The 16,848-nt window shown below is 45.9% G+C and overlaps 1 long non-coding RNA gene across 1 annotated transcript in view; it reads left to right on the forward strand.

Moving 5' to 3' along the window:
- Positions 1-1,616: 1,616 nt before the first annotated feature.
- LOC127492331 (uncharacterized) overlaps positions 1,617-16,848 on the forward strand; it is a 43,545-nt gene continuing 28,313 nt past the window's right edge. The window contains exon 1 of the long non-coding RNA XR_007921566.2: positions 1,617-1,919. This is a non-coding gene — a long non-coding RNA (uncharacterized lncRNA). The remainder of the gene's footprint in view (positions 1,920-16,848) is intronic.

Genomic DNA, 16,848 nt, shown 5'->3' on the forward strand with positions numbered 1-16,848 from the left:
TCCCCCACATACCGTCCCTCCCACCCATTTTCCCACTCCCTCTCCCCTTCCATTCACATCAAGATTCATTTTCGATTATCTTAAGATGCAGAAGATCAGCTTAGTATACATTAAGTAAGGATTTCAACAGTTTGCTCCCACACAGAAACATAAAGTGAAAAATAATAGATGATTTTTTTTAAATGATGATGAAATCAGATCAGACCTATTGTCATGTTTAATCCCAGTGAGAGTCAAGTTGGGAGTTGATAATTTTTTTTTTTTTTTTTTACAGAGGATCAGTTTAGTATACATTAAGTAAAGATTTCAACAGTTTGCACCCCCATAGAAACACAAAGTTTTTTTTTTTAAACAGGCAGAGTGGACAGTGAGAGAGAGAGAGACAGAGAGAAAGGTCTTCCTTTGCCGTTGGTTCACCCTCCAATGGCCACCGCGGCCGGCGCACCACGCTGATCCGAAGCCAGGAGCCAGGTGCTTCTCCTGGTCTCCCATGGGGTGCAGGGCCCAAGGACTTGGGCCATCCTCCACTGCACTCCCAGGCCATAACAGAGAGCTGGCCTGGAAGAGGGGCAACCAGGACAGAATCCAGCGCCCCAACTGGGACTAGAACCCGGGGTGCTGGCGCTGCAAGGCGGAGGATTAGCCTATTGAGCCGCGGTGCTGGCTCAGCTATGTTTCTAACAGCTGCCCAGTTGCTCGTTCTGGTTTCTCATATAATGCAAAGAGTTTGAGTTTTGGAGCCCTTTCAATGTCTTGTTAGCAAATTTCCTATTCTGCTTAACCTTGCTTGGGTTGGCTCCTATTACCTGGGAAGGTAAGAAACCCTAATTTGAGATGTCAAAGTGGGCCTTATTTGGTCTTCACTTGTAACCTCCAGCATCTGCCTGCTCCCCACACATCCATTCATCGAAGAACTATTTCTCTATTCCTTAAGATGGCCTTGGATCTGTCCTGGGTGCTGGGATACAACAGCAAGCAAGCCTCACCAACTCCCAGTCTTTGGGCATGGCCTGCACACAGGCAGGGTGACAGGTGGGAGGTGCTGAGGCATAGAGGAAAGGGGCATGGAGGTCTTGAGACCTGGGGAAGAATCTTTCCAGGAATCCTTCCTGGAGGAAGTGACTCAGAGAAGACCCAAGAGATGGGTAGGGACTCACAAACTGGAAGGGATGGGAGAGCCATTGAAGCCAGTGGATGTGGCAAATCTCAGTGTGCACTGAGCAAGAACATGGCAAATCTGAGAGTCAAGGAGCAGAGTGGATGTGAAGAGACTTTTCATAGAAACAAATGGGGAGAAAGAGAACCTGTTATATGTCTGTCCTGTGAAACTGTTATCTCCTTGACGCTAAGGACTGATTTTTTTTTTTTTTAATGATTAACCTCTAGCTTCGCACATAGGTATTTACTAGTTTAAAGAAATGTGGATATTGGAGTTTCGCTTACCTTTTTATATATACAAACTAAATTTCTCTCTTTCTAATATGCAGGTGCATGGCTTCTGAAAATATATGTAGCTACCAAGTTACAGAGCAATTTCATCATTTAAAACATTCCATCATGCTGATATTTTGTAATCTATGCCTTTCCCCACTCCCTGCCTTTGCTAATATTTTATATTTACAGCCTTCACAGAGTTCATGAAAACTATGTACAATGAAGAAACTAGACATGGCTTTCACAACTTTTATATCCAGATACATTTTTTAAAAATTCTATCGTCTATGAACTTTTACAAGAACCCTAGTATATGTAATATTTTACTTCAGCTTCATGCCCACAATTTCTGAAATACATAATGTTATTTCTATTTTACAGGTGAGAAAAGCAAAGCTGGATACATTTTTCTTCCTTCTTTTTATCCAGCAAATTCACTGATGAAGGGATCTGAAAATTAGGAGCCTGTTTTCTCAGATTGTCAGGTAAGAGACTTCGATTTATCAGCCGCTTCAGAAAATCACACTTTGTTTCCCAGTACTTGGGCTCTGTATAGAAAGGATATAAGAACAGGAAACTGGTGGTATCTCTGGGTCAAGTCTGCCTTTCCTGGCCTTTTGCTGTGGGGCTAAAGGCATGCGTTCCATGGAGCCTATAAAATGCACCTTGTTCCCAAGAAATGTTAGGACAGCTGGTTTCCAGATCCTTGGATCGTTATGTCTTTTTTTTTTTTTTTCATGAAGCATCCATTAATTCTTTTTAATCATCTCTTGATTTTACCAAGAAGGTCATTATTTCCACAGGCAGTTCACTGATAGATTGGGCAGTGTTTTTTTGTTGTTTCTTTCCTGTGGTGTGGTGTAACTTTCTTTGTCATCATTACATACGTCAAAGTAGGCTAACCAGAGTATTTCCCCAACCCGAGCATATGGTTGGGTCATGCAAACAACCATCATAAATCCTCTTTTGACAATGGCCCAAAATGATATCGTGACCTGGTCCCCATGGAATCCAGATTTATGAAGCTCTGAATGTGAGAACTGAGCCTTAGGAGCATGGGTTTTTAAAAATGTGCCATGTGAATGCATCTGTCTCTTTATGTGGCTACTTGCCTCCATATGTGACCAATGCATGGAAAATATGCACAGAGGTATTTGAAAAATTCTGGAGGTGCCTCAATAAGCTTGCCTAGAACTTGGAGCAGAGCAAGCACCCAATAAATATTCATTGAGTGAGTGAGTGAGTGAATGGATGGATGAGTGACATGGAGCTTGGGTGAGTTCTGAAGTCATCCCATTTTTCTAGAAAGGAGCTCAGTACTAGAAGCTTGTACGTGATGGTCTTTCCAATATCTTTCTCACTTTTTCTACTTCTGAATGTACACCTAATTTTTTTACAGGGAAACTTTTCTAACCTCAATCCCAGAGAGTAAATCATACTTAGTCTAGGCCAATTAAAATGTGGCATTTTTTCATGGAGATTGTGGTTGGTCTGGGAAGAGACGTGCGACATGGGAAGAGTTTCCTTTCTCTTTCTATGGGGATGGGCAAAGAAGCATTTGCTGTTCTAGGGTTTTTCCCTTTCACACCAGCGAGTGCTTGTCTGACTTCTCCCCTCACTCTACGACCTTAAGGAGAAGCAGCTTCAGTTTGTGTAAAGTGGAGAGTGGGGAAGACATCATTGATGACATAGTTAAGCTCCTGGACATCACCCAGATTCTGTTCCTGTTATCAGAGCAAGTAATTTCCTTCTGATCTAGGTCACCTTGAGTTGGGATTTCTGTCACTTTCTCTGGACAACAAAAAGCTATAGTGAAAGTTAGAGATTGAGAGGAAAAAATGGAAGCATAGACTTGGTTGTTTTGTGTTATTTTAATAAGTCATAGTAGTGACTGCAATACAGAGCACACATGAAGAACCTTTTGTATTCTGTCTTTCATTGCAAGTACTTGCACCCTAAAGGGTGAGTCTGGGTGTGCTGGTTTCATTCACCTCCTTCAGGTAAGACTTGCCATCTGGAAAAGTTCTTGTTTAGATGAGCTGAGTGTTTTTCTTCACCTTGTTAGTTTTTGCTACACAGAACAAAAGAAATTTCTTTCATCATGTACTCCACAGCCCTCTCATGTTCTCAGCCATTCGTTCCATTTCCCACTCACTAGAACATGAGATTTTTTTTTTTTTTTGGACAGGCATAGTTAGACAGTGAGAGAGAGAGACAGAGAGAAAGGTCTTCCTTCCGTTGGTTCACCCTCCAAATGGCCGCTACAGCCGGTGCGCTGATCCAAAGCCAGGAGCCAGGTGCTTCTTCCTGGTCTCCCATGCGGGTGCAGTTCCCAAGGACTTGAGCCATCTTCTACTTCCTTCCTGTGCTACAGCAGAGAGCTGGACTGGAAGAGGAGCAGCCAGGACAGAATCTGGCGCCCCAACCGGGACTAGAACCTGGGGTGCTGGCGCCGCAGGCGGAGGATTAGCCAAGTGAGCCACAGCACTGGCCTGAACATTAGATTTTGAAACATCTTAGTAAATGTTAGTAAATGTTCTCTTTGCAGTCACCATAAGCCATGCAGATCATATGAAGAAGTGTAAATGACTTGTGTCTGCAAAGATCTTATCCTCTAGCTGGGATGACAGGGCAGAACATTTCAGACAGCGATGGGAGAAGTGAATAAATGGAAATACAAAACCATTGAAAACCATTATGTTATTAATTCTTGGGTGAGGGGAACATAATACTAACTCTCAGATATAAACACAGGTCTTTTGTGTCTTCTTTCACCATCATCTTTTGCCTGGAGGGCTCCAGTGGCTTCCAGATCTATCTCTGTCCACCCTGTGGACCCAGAGTGATTGTCCACACTGAAGCCAGAGGAGTCTGGTGGAGGAGCAAGGAAAACCATGTCATTCCCCTGCTCGTCTTCCCACGCCTGGTCTCACACTGTGCCCCATCCAGTTCTTTCTGTTTTTTTCCCTCCAGAGATTTTTAGTTCTGTCCAGCAAGGCCTTTGCTCTGCCGTTCTCCCTCCTTTGACACCCTTCTCTCCCCTGTTCAATAGCAGACGCCTACTCATATGGCTGCCAGTCTCAGCTCTAGCATCCTGTCCCCTTCTGACCACCACGAGTGTGACAAAACCTACACCAGACTTCATAGCACCAAGGATCTGTCCTTTTTGCTTGTCTCTGTTGTAGTTCTGCTTTGGAGTTGTCTGTATTATCATTTGAAATGCTACCTACATCTCCCACTCGTCTCCAGGTGGGCAGAATTTTTATCTGTGTTTAGTCACTGTTGAATCTCCAGAGCTTGACAGAGTGTCTGGCATATGGTCAACGTTCAATAAATATTTATTGAAAGAGAGGAAAAATATGCAACCATGCAACCCACTCTCACTTTGAGCCAAGCATCATGCTAAAAACCTAACCACACTGCCATTTGTTCCTTAGAATGCTATAGTTCTCTCTATGGCAGCAGTGCTGCCGTTGTTCCCATTTTATAATTGAGAACACTGAGGCCTAGAGAGATGAAATAATGTGTCCAAGTCTATATACCAAGTAAGTGACGGAGCTGAGATTCTGGCCAGGCATGTGACTTCATATTCTGAACTCTTAACTTATGGTCTTCAAGTCTCCCAGGTAAAGAAATGTCCTGGGAGGTCAGGGAGGAGAAGCTTTGTGAGCACACAGAGGCTTGGACTGATCTCAAAAGAGAAAATGGCTTTGTCCAGAGAGGGAATAAGCCGAAGCGTAGGTGCTACCATAAAAGCACCATTAAGTGAGGCTCTCCTCAGAATGGGTGGGCTAGGAAAGGACGCCCATCTTCCTTGCACATGCGACTGCACGCTAGCATACAGAAGTTGATGGGCTGGCTCAATTTCACTTCCCACTTTCACCCTGAGCTGAGCCCATTTATTTTTGCAGTGTGCAAATGACACAGCAATGCATAGTACGTATGAGGTATACATGAAGGCTTAGAGGCACAGGAGCAGGAATTGAAGAAGTCATTTGGCTAGCATGGTGGATATCTTCACAGGGAGACACACATGTCAAAGTCTAAGACTTACATTGTCCAAATTAGCAGCCACTAATCACAGGTGGCTGCTAACTTAAATGAATTAAACAGGAAATTAAACATTCTTTTCCTCAATCACACTGCCCACTCTTCAAGTGCTCAATAGCTACTTGTAGCTGATGGCTACCATATTGGACAGTGTGGGTAGAGGCTATTTCCGTTATCGTAGAAACTCCTGTTGGACAGCACTGGTCTAGAAAGGAAGCTGGAGCCACAATGTATAAACCAGTGTTCTGCCTCTGTGCCCTGAGCCCTGAGGAGTCATGAGAGGGCTGTAAGTTGGGAAGGCTGCAATGTACCACACTGTCATTTATTCCTTAGCCCTACTAGGAGCAATGACTCATTTATTGAGACTGATTGACCAGGTAGTAGACTAAGTAGTTCACCAGCATGATCCCATTTAAGAGGCCAACAAGGCAGGCACTATTATTATCCCTATTATACAGAGGATGAGATGGAGGTCCATTGTGGTTAAGTGACTCTTACCTGTTGGCGCCGTGGCTCAATAGGCTAATCCTCCACCTAGCGGTGCCTGCATACCAGGTTTTAGTCCCAGTCGGGGCACCAGATTCTGTCCAGGTTGCCCCTCTTCCAGGCCAGCTCTCTGCTGTGGCCCGGGAGTGCAGTGGAGGATGGCCCAAGTGCTTGGGCCCTGCACCCCATGGGAGACCAGGAGAAGCACCTGGCTCCTGGCTTCCGATCAGTGCGGTGTGCCAGCCGCAGTGGCGGCCATTGGAGGGTGAACCAACGGCAAAAGGAAGACCTTTCTCTCTGTCTCTCTCACTGTCCACTCTGCCTATCAAAAAAATTAAAATTAAAAAAAAAAGTGACTCTTACAGTCCCAACTCTGACCCGCAAAGACTCTGCTTTATAGGCTCCCACTCAACATGAATTAACATGATTGTGGCAGTGAATTATTCAGCGAGGCAGAGACTGAGGTTCGGGAAGCCCTTTTGGCAGCCCTGGAAGTATTGTAGGCATGAAATCATAGTGGCTTCCAGCGGCGGGGAGGGAGGGTGTCACAAGTTTTGCTTGCTGCAAGCTTCCGAGGTGTCTTGTTCTTTGTTCTTGGCCTATAGTTTCCTTGTCTTTCTCCATTCCTCCCTCACCATTAATCGCAGTCACTTTCATTTTCTTTGGACTCCTCCTTGCTTATCGTTTTGCTCCTTGTGTTGCTGTTCCCAGAGAAAATTCTGTGTGCATTAGGTTTTAACCTAATAAATTTTTATCCCTGGGAGGACGTCTCCCGCCCCATCCTGCTGTTAGGCCTCCCCCTAGAGATCTGATGACACAGCTGGAGAGCTTGTGTGGGCTCCACCATGAGCCAAGTCCAGAAATCCAATCTGGACCGTGCATGGCCGAGGGCATGCCTCCTCTTCCCAGTACTCTTGGTCATTGGAAATTCACCAGTGGGCCCCACTTCCTGGTGGGACGTGAGGTCTGTTTCTTTGGCCTCCTGGGACTGAAGGTAAGCTTTGCCATGGAGTAGTTCCGTCAGTGAATGCATCTGACAAGCGGTAGACACAAATCAGCCCGCCCTCCCTTGCTTTGGTAAAGAGCACTGGTTTTCAGTATTTGGTTCCATGGATTATGCAGCACAGATCCCCACTAACCTCCCCCAAAGAATGCTGGGAGAAAAAAATCGTGGCACACTGTTCATTGTGTAGCAGCAGGGAAACTGAGGCACAGAAGGAGGACGAGAATTCCACATGTGCCAGAATTGAAGAACTAGCAAGAAAACTGTGACATCCAGGTTGCCTGGTCATGCTTTAACCACAACCCGCACTTGCCTATTTAGTTACTACAAACACAAAAGAGATAAACATAGATGTAAGTTAGTCTAAACACCGAATTTTAGAAGTTTTTCCTCTGATGTCTAGTCAGCCATTTTGACCTTTATTGGAGGAGAAACCGACACACAACAGCTGTGGACAATTATTTACTGTAAGTCAGGGACCAAAGGGCTTGGATAATGAAGTGAATGCAGCATCAGAAGGAGAGAGACGTGCTTGGTATCTTTTAAGTTCATTCCTGAATGTCAAAGACCAAGAGGTACCAAGTTCATGACACAGGAGGTGCTGGAAAAGCCCCCGGATGTGTTGAGTGGTGGGCTTTGCTCACGCTGGCGGAGATGGACCAAAACACCTGGCCGCACCTGGGCCTTCCCCCTCGGAGCAGATACTTTGCGCGGATGCTACTGAGAAGACGCCTCCCTCGCTGTCCATAAAAGTGATCTACAGCTGGCTGTGGAGTTACCCAACCATCTTGGCTTCTCAATAAGAAACAGATTTGGATTCTCTCACTCAGGCTGTCCGATTTTACAGCTGTCCCGTGGTCTCTGGCAATGTGGCCGCTCCACAAGACACTGCTGAGGGCGGCCTTGGAAACCTTTGGCAGGCCAGAGAGAGACAAACGCTTTGCATAATTTGGGGCTGAGTTCAAAGCCAATACCATTTACACTCCAGAATAAGAAAGTGTTTGAAAGCCTGGGAGGTACCTCTAAGCCATTTAGATGCTAGTTCCTTTAAGCACCTCCCTTTCGCTCTGTAATAATATGCCTAGTGTTAAACTATTTGAAAATACTCCATGCACAGCATATGTCACCTCTGCGCTCGGAGCTTCCACAAAGAAAAATAAGGTTTGCCTAAGGTTGATGCACTTTATCACAGACAGACAGCACACACACACACACACACACACACCCATACACCCATCTTATCCTCACCTGTGTTGTGTAACAATGAAATGGACCACCCTGGGTGTGGCAAGAAGAGCAATAAGGCTAATGGATTTCCTCTGCAGGGGCCTCTGCCTAGCGGCCAGCCCAGAGCACAGGGAGAATGTAGCTGTAAACACTCCCATGTTCTGAGTGGGTTTCAGCCGCCAGGATGCCTTCCAGAGCAAGGCCTCCATGGAGGACTCTGTGTTCTCGAATTTTAATTAAACAGACCACAAAACCCACTTGCTCCCAAGTTGAATTCTAAGCCTGAATTTGAGAACAACTGCAGTCCTCAAAGTACAAATGACAGCAAGCAGAGAAATGTCATCAGTGTCTTGGCAAAATGTTGAGTACAGCATGGAGGGGGTACAGGGTAAAACGGAAGAGCCCAGCGTCTGGGGCTGGACAGCCGAGATTCCAGAGCTGCCCAGGGTATTTGCTAGCAGTGGGAGACCCATGTGCTAACTTCTGGGTGAATCCTAATAATTTGGACTTGTGACCTAGACCCGAACATCCCTTCGAGACAACCTTCATTTGCCCTGGCAGTTGCAGCCTTTTGGGGAGTGAACTGACAGATGGAAAATAGATAGATCTCTCTCTCACTCCCCCCCTTTTTTCTTCTCTCTGTGTAACACTGACTTGCAAATTAAAAAAAGAAGCCCACCCCTTTCTGTGCCAGTCCTACATGGCTGCAGGCTGAGCACACCCACCTCCCCACGAGGCACCCAAGCTTCCCGTCCCCATCATGAACAAGACGCCATGATGGGCCAGCGCCGCAGCTCACTTGGCTAATCCTCCGCCCGCGGTGCCAGCACCCCGGGTTCTAGTCCCAGTCGGGGCACCGGATTCTGTCCCGGTTGCCCCTCTTCCAGTCCAGCTCTCTGCTCTAGCCCAGGAAGGCAGTGGAGGATGGCCCAAGTCCTTGGACCCTGCACCTGCATGGGAGACCAGGAGGAGGCACCTGGCTCCTGGCTTCGGATTGGCTCAGAGCGCCGGCCGTAGCAGCCATTTGTGGGGGTGAACCAACGGAAGGAAGACCTTTCTCTCTGTCTCTCTTTCATTGTCTAACTCTGCCTGTCAAAAAAAAAAAAAAGATGCCATGATGACCATGTAGATGCTGAGTTCCACTTAGCAATGCCATTTGAGATCACCACTTGCACCAAAGCTCCACCCAAACTCTACTTTATTTGCATATTCAATGAGGGCACCGCTCCCTACCCCATAAAGGGGTGACCTGAACTTAGGTAGGGGCAGCAGACACCACCCTTTCCTCAAGGAGGCTGCCCATACTCATAGCTGGGTGTGTACTATCCCTTTAACTACATTTTACTTTTTGTATACATGTTGTCTGTGCCCCTGCTTTGGATTCTTCTCTTATGCCTCTAAGACTGGAATTTGGAAAGAACCCAGCTGTGGACCCCACTTTTCCACAACCCTAAGACACTGCTTCTTATCCTCCCCCTCCCCCAGGACACAGTGCCTTGTTTGTGGAGTGAATATGTCATGCTCTACTCCACTGTTACTCTTTGAAGCATGCAGTTCACCCAGATACTGCGCTGCTTTTCCAGCCACCCCTCCCACTCGCCAGTCTCACCTGTGGGGAGCAACTCGGACTAGACTAAGTTACTGGAATTAAGACTTATTCTATGCATCTGCTCTCCCACAATATGGCGCTGGGAGAGGAGTAAACAACTTCTACACAGCTGCCTCCAGTTCAGCCAATAACCTGCAGGAGCTGATCCTGCTCCTGATTGGAGAAGAGCAGCGTACTTGGCATGTGGGTAGCAGAGTTGGGATTGGTGGAAGAGGACTATAAAGGAGGAGAGAGACAACATGCACTGGGGAACACCTGAGGAACATCTGAGCAGCCCCCGAGAGAGCCGGCCGGCGGTGTGCCGCTCCCCCGTGGAAGTGGGGAAAGTGGCAGGGGGAGCCGCCCTTCCATGGAGGTGGAAGGATCGGCAGCCAACCCGGGAAGGACTAGCAACAAACCTGGGAAGGGCCAAGCAGACAAAAGAACAGCGCAGGGTCCTGTGTCGTTCCTCCACGAAGAGGGGGAGCGACACTCACCTCTTCCCCTGCTTATCCTCTCTGACCACACCGACCCCCATCTGCTGCCTGACATGTGTGGAACTCTGAGTTCAAGCACGCTTTCTCTGCTACTTGCAATGTTCTGCGACCTTTTCAAGTTCCTACTCATCCCTCAAGATCAAGACCAATGTTCACTCCTCTGTAACGTTTTCCCAAGTACTACCACTCATCCTCATAATAGAAAAGTTGAACACTGTGCTTGGTGCTTTTCATGATTGCCTTGTTTCCCTTCACCTAGCCATCACTATAATCTCAAGAAGTAAATACTGTTAGATCCATATTTTAAGATGAGGAAGCCAGTTCACTGGGATTATGTGAGTTGCCCACCATCAAACAGCTAGTTAGTGGGAGACTTAGTTTCAAGCCCAAATTGGTCAAATCTGGAAGCAAGTGCTTCTGCAGGGGTCCATATAGACTCTTCCAGTGAGTTATTTTTGCTTTGCTTTTATCATTTTCCCCATTTAACTTTATATCGTTCTCTCTTTGACTAGATTCTAAATTGTGAGCTATTTTTTTCTTTTATCTGTAATATTTAGCTCACTGCTTAGCCCACAGTAGATGTTGAAATAAATAAATAAAGTAAATGGAGAAATGGGTAGATTGATGGAGAAATGGATGGGGGGAGTGATAGGTAGATGGCCTATAAGAAGGAATAACAGGAGAAATATTTGGTTTCCTCAAAAGTGCATATAATAAAGCAAGCTAAACTCTTCTAAGTACACCAAGCATTGTGTTCCATAAAGAAGAGTTTTAATGCTTCTTGAGAAACGTAGCTAGATATGCAATACATATTATTTAAAAGATTTATTTATTTGTTTGTAAGGCAGAATTAAGGGGCAGTGGGAGTGCAGAGAGAGAGAGACAGAGAGAAAGAGAAGAGTGATCTTCCATCTGCTGGTTCACTCTTCAAAAGGCTGCCACAGCCACAGCTGTGCCAGGTTGAAGCCAGGAGCCTGGTGCTTCATCTGGTTCTCACACATAGGTGCAGGGGCCCAAATCACTTGGGCCATCTTCTGCTACTTTCCCAAGCACATTAGCAGAGAGATGGATCAGAAGTGGAATAGCTGGGACTCAAACATATACCCATATGGGATGCTGGCATTGCAAGTGGCAACTTAACCCACTATGCCACAGTGCTGGCCCCAATACATATGTTATTTTTTTTAAGGTTTTATTTATTGGAAAGTCAAAGTTACACAGAGAGAGAAGGAGAGGCAGAATGAGAGAGAGGTCTTCTATCCACTGGTTCACTCCCCAATTGGCTGCACTGGCCAGAGTTGCACTGATCTGAATCCAGGAGCCAGGAGCTTCTTATAGGTCTCCCATGTACATGTAGGGGCCCAAGGACTTGGGCCATCTTCTACTGCTTTCCCAGGCCATAGCAGAGAGCTGGATTGGAAGTGGAGCAGCCAGGACTTCAACGGGTGCCCATATGGAATGCTGGCACTGCAGGCGGTGGCTTTACCCAGTATGCCACAGTGCCAGTCCCCACATATGTTATTAATGGTGGGAAATTCAAAGGAAATTCTGTTCTATACTGTGTACATCCCTGACCAGAGATAAGGAGACTAAAATCTTGGACAAAGCAGAAAATACCTAGACTTGGTCGTAAACTTGAAGAATGAAGATATGCTCTTTGATCTCAGTCTTTTGGCTTGAACAACCCCCCCACACACACACACACAAACTCCCTTTATGCATTTGCTATGACTCAAGTGCCTTACCTTTTGATATATTCTTGGAAGAAGTGACTTCTACAAACCAGTTAGGTAAGCTTGCAACTGCTACAAATTCAAGTGTTTAGACTACATCGACTTGTTTTTTCCAACAATTTACTTTTTTAAGGATGTATGAGAAGATCTAGATAAAATGAGAACAGATCTTAACTTTGGGCAAAATCTATTAGATGCATTAGGGGCGATACTGAAGTTAGTACCTGTGCTCAGACTTCAAATTGGCCTGGACAGGGTACAAGCCTCCTCCTTGAGCATATGAGTCAGCATTGTTATTGTTCAGTGTTTTTGAAGGGTGTGGGATGCAACCCAAAAGGCCAGCGTGTGAGTTTCCAGATAGTGATAGCAGAAGAATCGAAGGCTTTGAAGCAGCACTGTGTTTGGCCCTTCACTGGGGCAGCCATGTCCAGCTATGAAGTCATCTCTGCTTGGTCTGCGACAAGAAAGCTACTTAATGGCCCTGTCTCAATGTGTTGTTAGCATAGAGAGGCTGAGCGCTCACCAGATGGGAGGTATGGAAGCTGGATTAAGCAGAAGTTTTCCTGTTTTTGACCAAAGGGGTAAATTCAGATCAGGTTTCACAAAGAACCTGATGATTTCAGTTTAGTAACCCCTAAAAGTTCCTCGACAAAGACTTTGCTTTAGTTCTAAGCATATACCCTTAGTCCAATGCTGTGTGGAGCAACTCGGACTAGACTAAGTTACTGGAATTAAGACTTATTCTATGCATCTGCTCTCCCACAATATGGCGCTGGGAGAGGAGGAAACAGCTTCTACGCAGGTGTCTCTCGCCAACTTGAGTGATGACCTGCAGGAGCTGATCCTGCTCCTGATTGGAGGAGAGCAGCGTACTTGGCATGTGGGTAGCAGAGTTGGGATTGGTGGAAGAGGACTATAAAGGAGGAGAGAGACAACATGCATCAGAAAACATCTGAGGAACATCTGAGCAGCCCCCGAGAGAGCCGGCCGGCGGTGTGCCGCTCCCCCGTGGAAGTGGGGAAAGTGGCAGGGGGGCCCGCCCCTCCACGGAGGTGGAGGGACGGCAGCCAACCCGGGAAGAACCAGCAGCAAACCCGGGGAGGGCCGAGCAGACAAAATAACAGCGCAGGGTCCTGTGTCATTCCTCCGCGAAGAGGGGGAGCGACATAATGGTGCCGTGACTCGGATATGAAGCCTAGGCAGGGTTTAGTGTCGTTCCTCCATGAAGAGGGGGAGCGACACATGCTGGTTTGTTTTTTTTTTTTTTTCACCTTGATCTTGTCCAGATTGATTTGGAAGGAAGAGACTTTTATAAGATAGGCACTGCCCAATACAGACTTCCACATCCAGAGATAATTCCTTATCCTGAATATGAGAGATTACTTCCAGTTATGGGGAGTTGATTATATACAAGAGATTCTGCCAAGTGCTTTAAGTGACATTTTCTGGTTTTATTCTTATAAGCACTCCTCAGAGAGAGGTGATTGTTTACCTATTTTATGCATGGAAATAACCAGTTATTGAACAGCAGCGACAAGACTTGCCTTGCTTCAACATCAGCCTCTATACTTGCTCTTACCGTGACTGCAACACTGCCCACCTTTGCACTTATTTATTCTTGCCTCCTCTGGCTTCTTCATGACCACAGCTGTGTTTCACTCTTCTGTGGACAATATCATAGGGTGCCCTGTACATACTAACATATGCATACGTTCATGAAGCATTTTTTTTTTCCAAATGAAAAAGACAGATACTGAATTTTTCAAAAGGGAAGTGTGATCTATGCTCTGAGAGGAACAGAGATGAATCAAGAGAGGAGCTATGGCAACACAAGAGTGAAAGGCTCCTGACTGGGCTTGTGGTTGAAGGCACCATCTTATATCAAAGATCCTATGAACCCGGGAGCCAAACAAAGGGTATTTATTACTGGAGGATAGATGATCTGTTCACTCAGGAACCAAGACCACTTCAAAGGCCATTTGTTGGTGTGGTGGGAAGCTGTTGCCAAGGTGAAGAGTCCCTCTGTCCCAACTGCACATAAACACGTCTCCAAATAGCAGAAAGGAGCTGTACAAAATGGCTGTATTAGCAAGAGCGGGGTATAGAGGAGACACAGGAAGTGGATGGATCTCCCTCAGTCACTGTGACTGGGCCAGGAAGGGTTCCACATCCTGACTGGCCAAGACAAACACAGTCTAGCGCTGGCGGGGAGGTAGCCATCGGGGAACAACTGAACCACCACAGTCATCCAACTCCTGAAAGATTGTCACCGCAAGAGCGAAACCAGGACCTGTGGTTTCCTGCCGTCCTCTCTGGTACATAGCTCAGGCTTCCAATGACTCATGGCCAATGGCATGCCAAGATTTTACGTCCCATCTCCAATGGAGCCCAACCTGTGCAGAGCCACAGCCGTTCCCACCACTTCCTCCTCCTGTGGAGCTTAATGAGGTGATTAACTATGACCAGGATGTGAGTGGACGTGTTTGCATGAGCAGCCCGGCTGTAAAACTGGCCTTGCACAGGCACGCAAGGATGAGGCGGGGATTGGTAACTATCAGCTGCCCTGAGCCAGGGCTTCTGTGTCTTAGCTGTGCTGTTGTGTGGGATGGAAGAGAGGAAACTAACATTTATTAACTTCAGACCCCTGGAGAGGTGGTGCAGCTCCGTGGTTAAAAGTATAAGCATCAGATTACATCTGGTCTCATCACACATAACCAGCTGAGTGATCTTGGGAAGTTAATTAGCACTTCTGAACCGAAACATTTTCATCCAGAAGAAGGGAATAAAAATAGTATCTGCCCCATCAGGTGTTTCTAAAGATCAAGTAGAGATGATAAATGTAGAATCTGAAGGCTGTTGGCTTTTATCATGGTTATCAATCAGTTTTTCCTCACCATAGTGAAATGACTGAGATAGTCTAGCTTTATAAAGAAAGAGGTGTATTTTGGCTCATGGTTCTGGAGGTTCACAGTCTAGGATTCAGCAGGGTCCACTAGTTCTGCCTGTGGAGGTGGTGTTCTCACAGACAGAGATGCAGAGTCACAGAGCTTCAGATGGCAAAGTCACAGAGTGTATGTATATGTCTGTCTCAGTCTTTGTGAAGCCACCAGCATACAGTCCTGGGGGCTCCGTTCTAGTGACCTAATCTATTCTAAGTCACTTCCCAAAGACCCTCCTTCCAAATACTATAATTGGATTAAGTTTTCAACTTCTTAGTGCCATGAACATAACACTTTGGGGACAAAGTTGCATGAGTTTGAAGGTCAAATCATAGTCAAATAATGACAGTCAAGGTTAATTTTACTACCACTGTTTATCAAGTATAGTTTGTCATGGAATCTGAAGAATAAAGGAAATTATTTCTGAGGGAATTAATACTTATTGCACAAAGGGTACTTCAAAATGTTCATGGAAAATGGAATTTAAAATGTTTATTTTGACACAAAAATTTTGAAATCCAGGCTAGTTTTTTCATAACACCATTTTGCATGTACTTCTGGAAGACCTCTCATTTCAATTTTTTTACTTAAACTTTTAATTTCATTTTCCACAAATGTTTTCAACTCCCCTCCTAGAATAGATTCTCTATGAGACTTGAATGCTGGATTCTGGTATTAAGTTGGAAGAGAGCTCCACCATAATACAGATTGGGTTCTGTGAGTTTTTGAGACTAAAAGTGCTTCCAGATCTGAGTGTATCTCAGGGATAGACTAATCAGGGTAGCCATCTCACTTCCCACTGTGAGTGCCATTAATATGCAGACATCTGTCACACACTTGCTTGCTGTTCAGTTCTGCTTGAAGGCTTGTACCACTGCAGGCACTATACTAGGAATGTGTAAGGTAGAGTATAACAGAGAGAACTAAAACCTGCCCCTAATTCCCATCTTTTTTTAAAAAAAGATTTCTTAATTTGTTTGAAAGGCAAAATGACAGAGAGGGAGAGAGGGAGAGAGAGACCTTTCATCGGCTGGTTTACTCCCCAGATGACCACAACAGCTGGGGCTGGGCCATGCCACAGCCAGGAGCCAGGAACTCCATCCTGGTCTCCCATATGGGTGATAGGGGCCCAAGCATTTGGGCCATTTCCTACTGCTTTCCCAGGAGCATTATCAGAGAGCTGGATTGGAAGTGGAATAGCCAGGACTCGAACCACCACTCTGAGATGGGATGCTGGTGGCCTCACAAGTGGTGGCTTACTCACTGCACCACAATGCTGGCCCAAGCCCCTGATTTCAAGACACCTAGCAGGAGAGATGGACACATGTACAGTCAATTAATATGAGGTAGGTATTGCCCTGCTGATGGGGCAAACCGCATGCATGGCATGATGGGATAGATTGGGGATATCTGATGTCTTCTTGGGAGGTGATTGTTTTGATATGGGCCCCAAAAGTCGTGAAGAGGAGAGAATCAGTATAATACAGGGATTATCTTTTGCAAAAGTGGTAGCCCAGTGTTAAAGGGAGGAATAAGCTGGCAAAGAAAATGAAAATGCTGGAAGAAGACCATATTTTGTAGAGTTTTGATGATCAAACTGGAAGATTTGCATTCTGTTATTTATGTTGGGAGGCAAGAGGCCTGGGGAATACAAGTTCAGGTGTTGGCACTGAAATGAATCTGAATCATGGCTGTACTTTGTGCATGTGGTGTGGCCCTGGAAACCTGCTTCACTCTGAACTTGAACTCCACTCTCACAACTGAAGTAGTGGCAGATTGGATACACACAGGCTGCTCAGCATGGTCCCTCAACATGGCAGACTATTCTAAGAAATGAGCTGTTGGGCCCAGCAGTCAAGATGTTGTTGGACAGCGTAGAGGAAAATGATTA

Source organism: Oryctolagus cuniculus, chromosome 10 (genome assembly GCF_964237555.1).
Source record: "Oryctolagus cuniculus chromosome 10, mOryCun1.1, whole genome shotgun sequence".
Lineage (NCBI taxonomy): Eukaryota > Metazoa > Chordata > Mammalia > Lagomorpha > Leporidae > Oryctolagus > Oryctolagus cuniculus.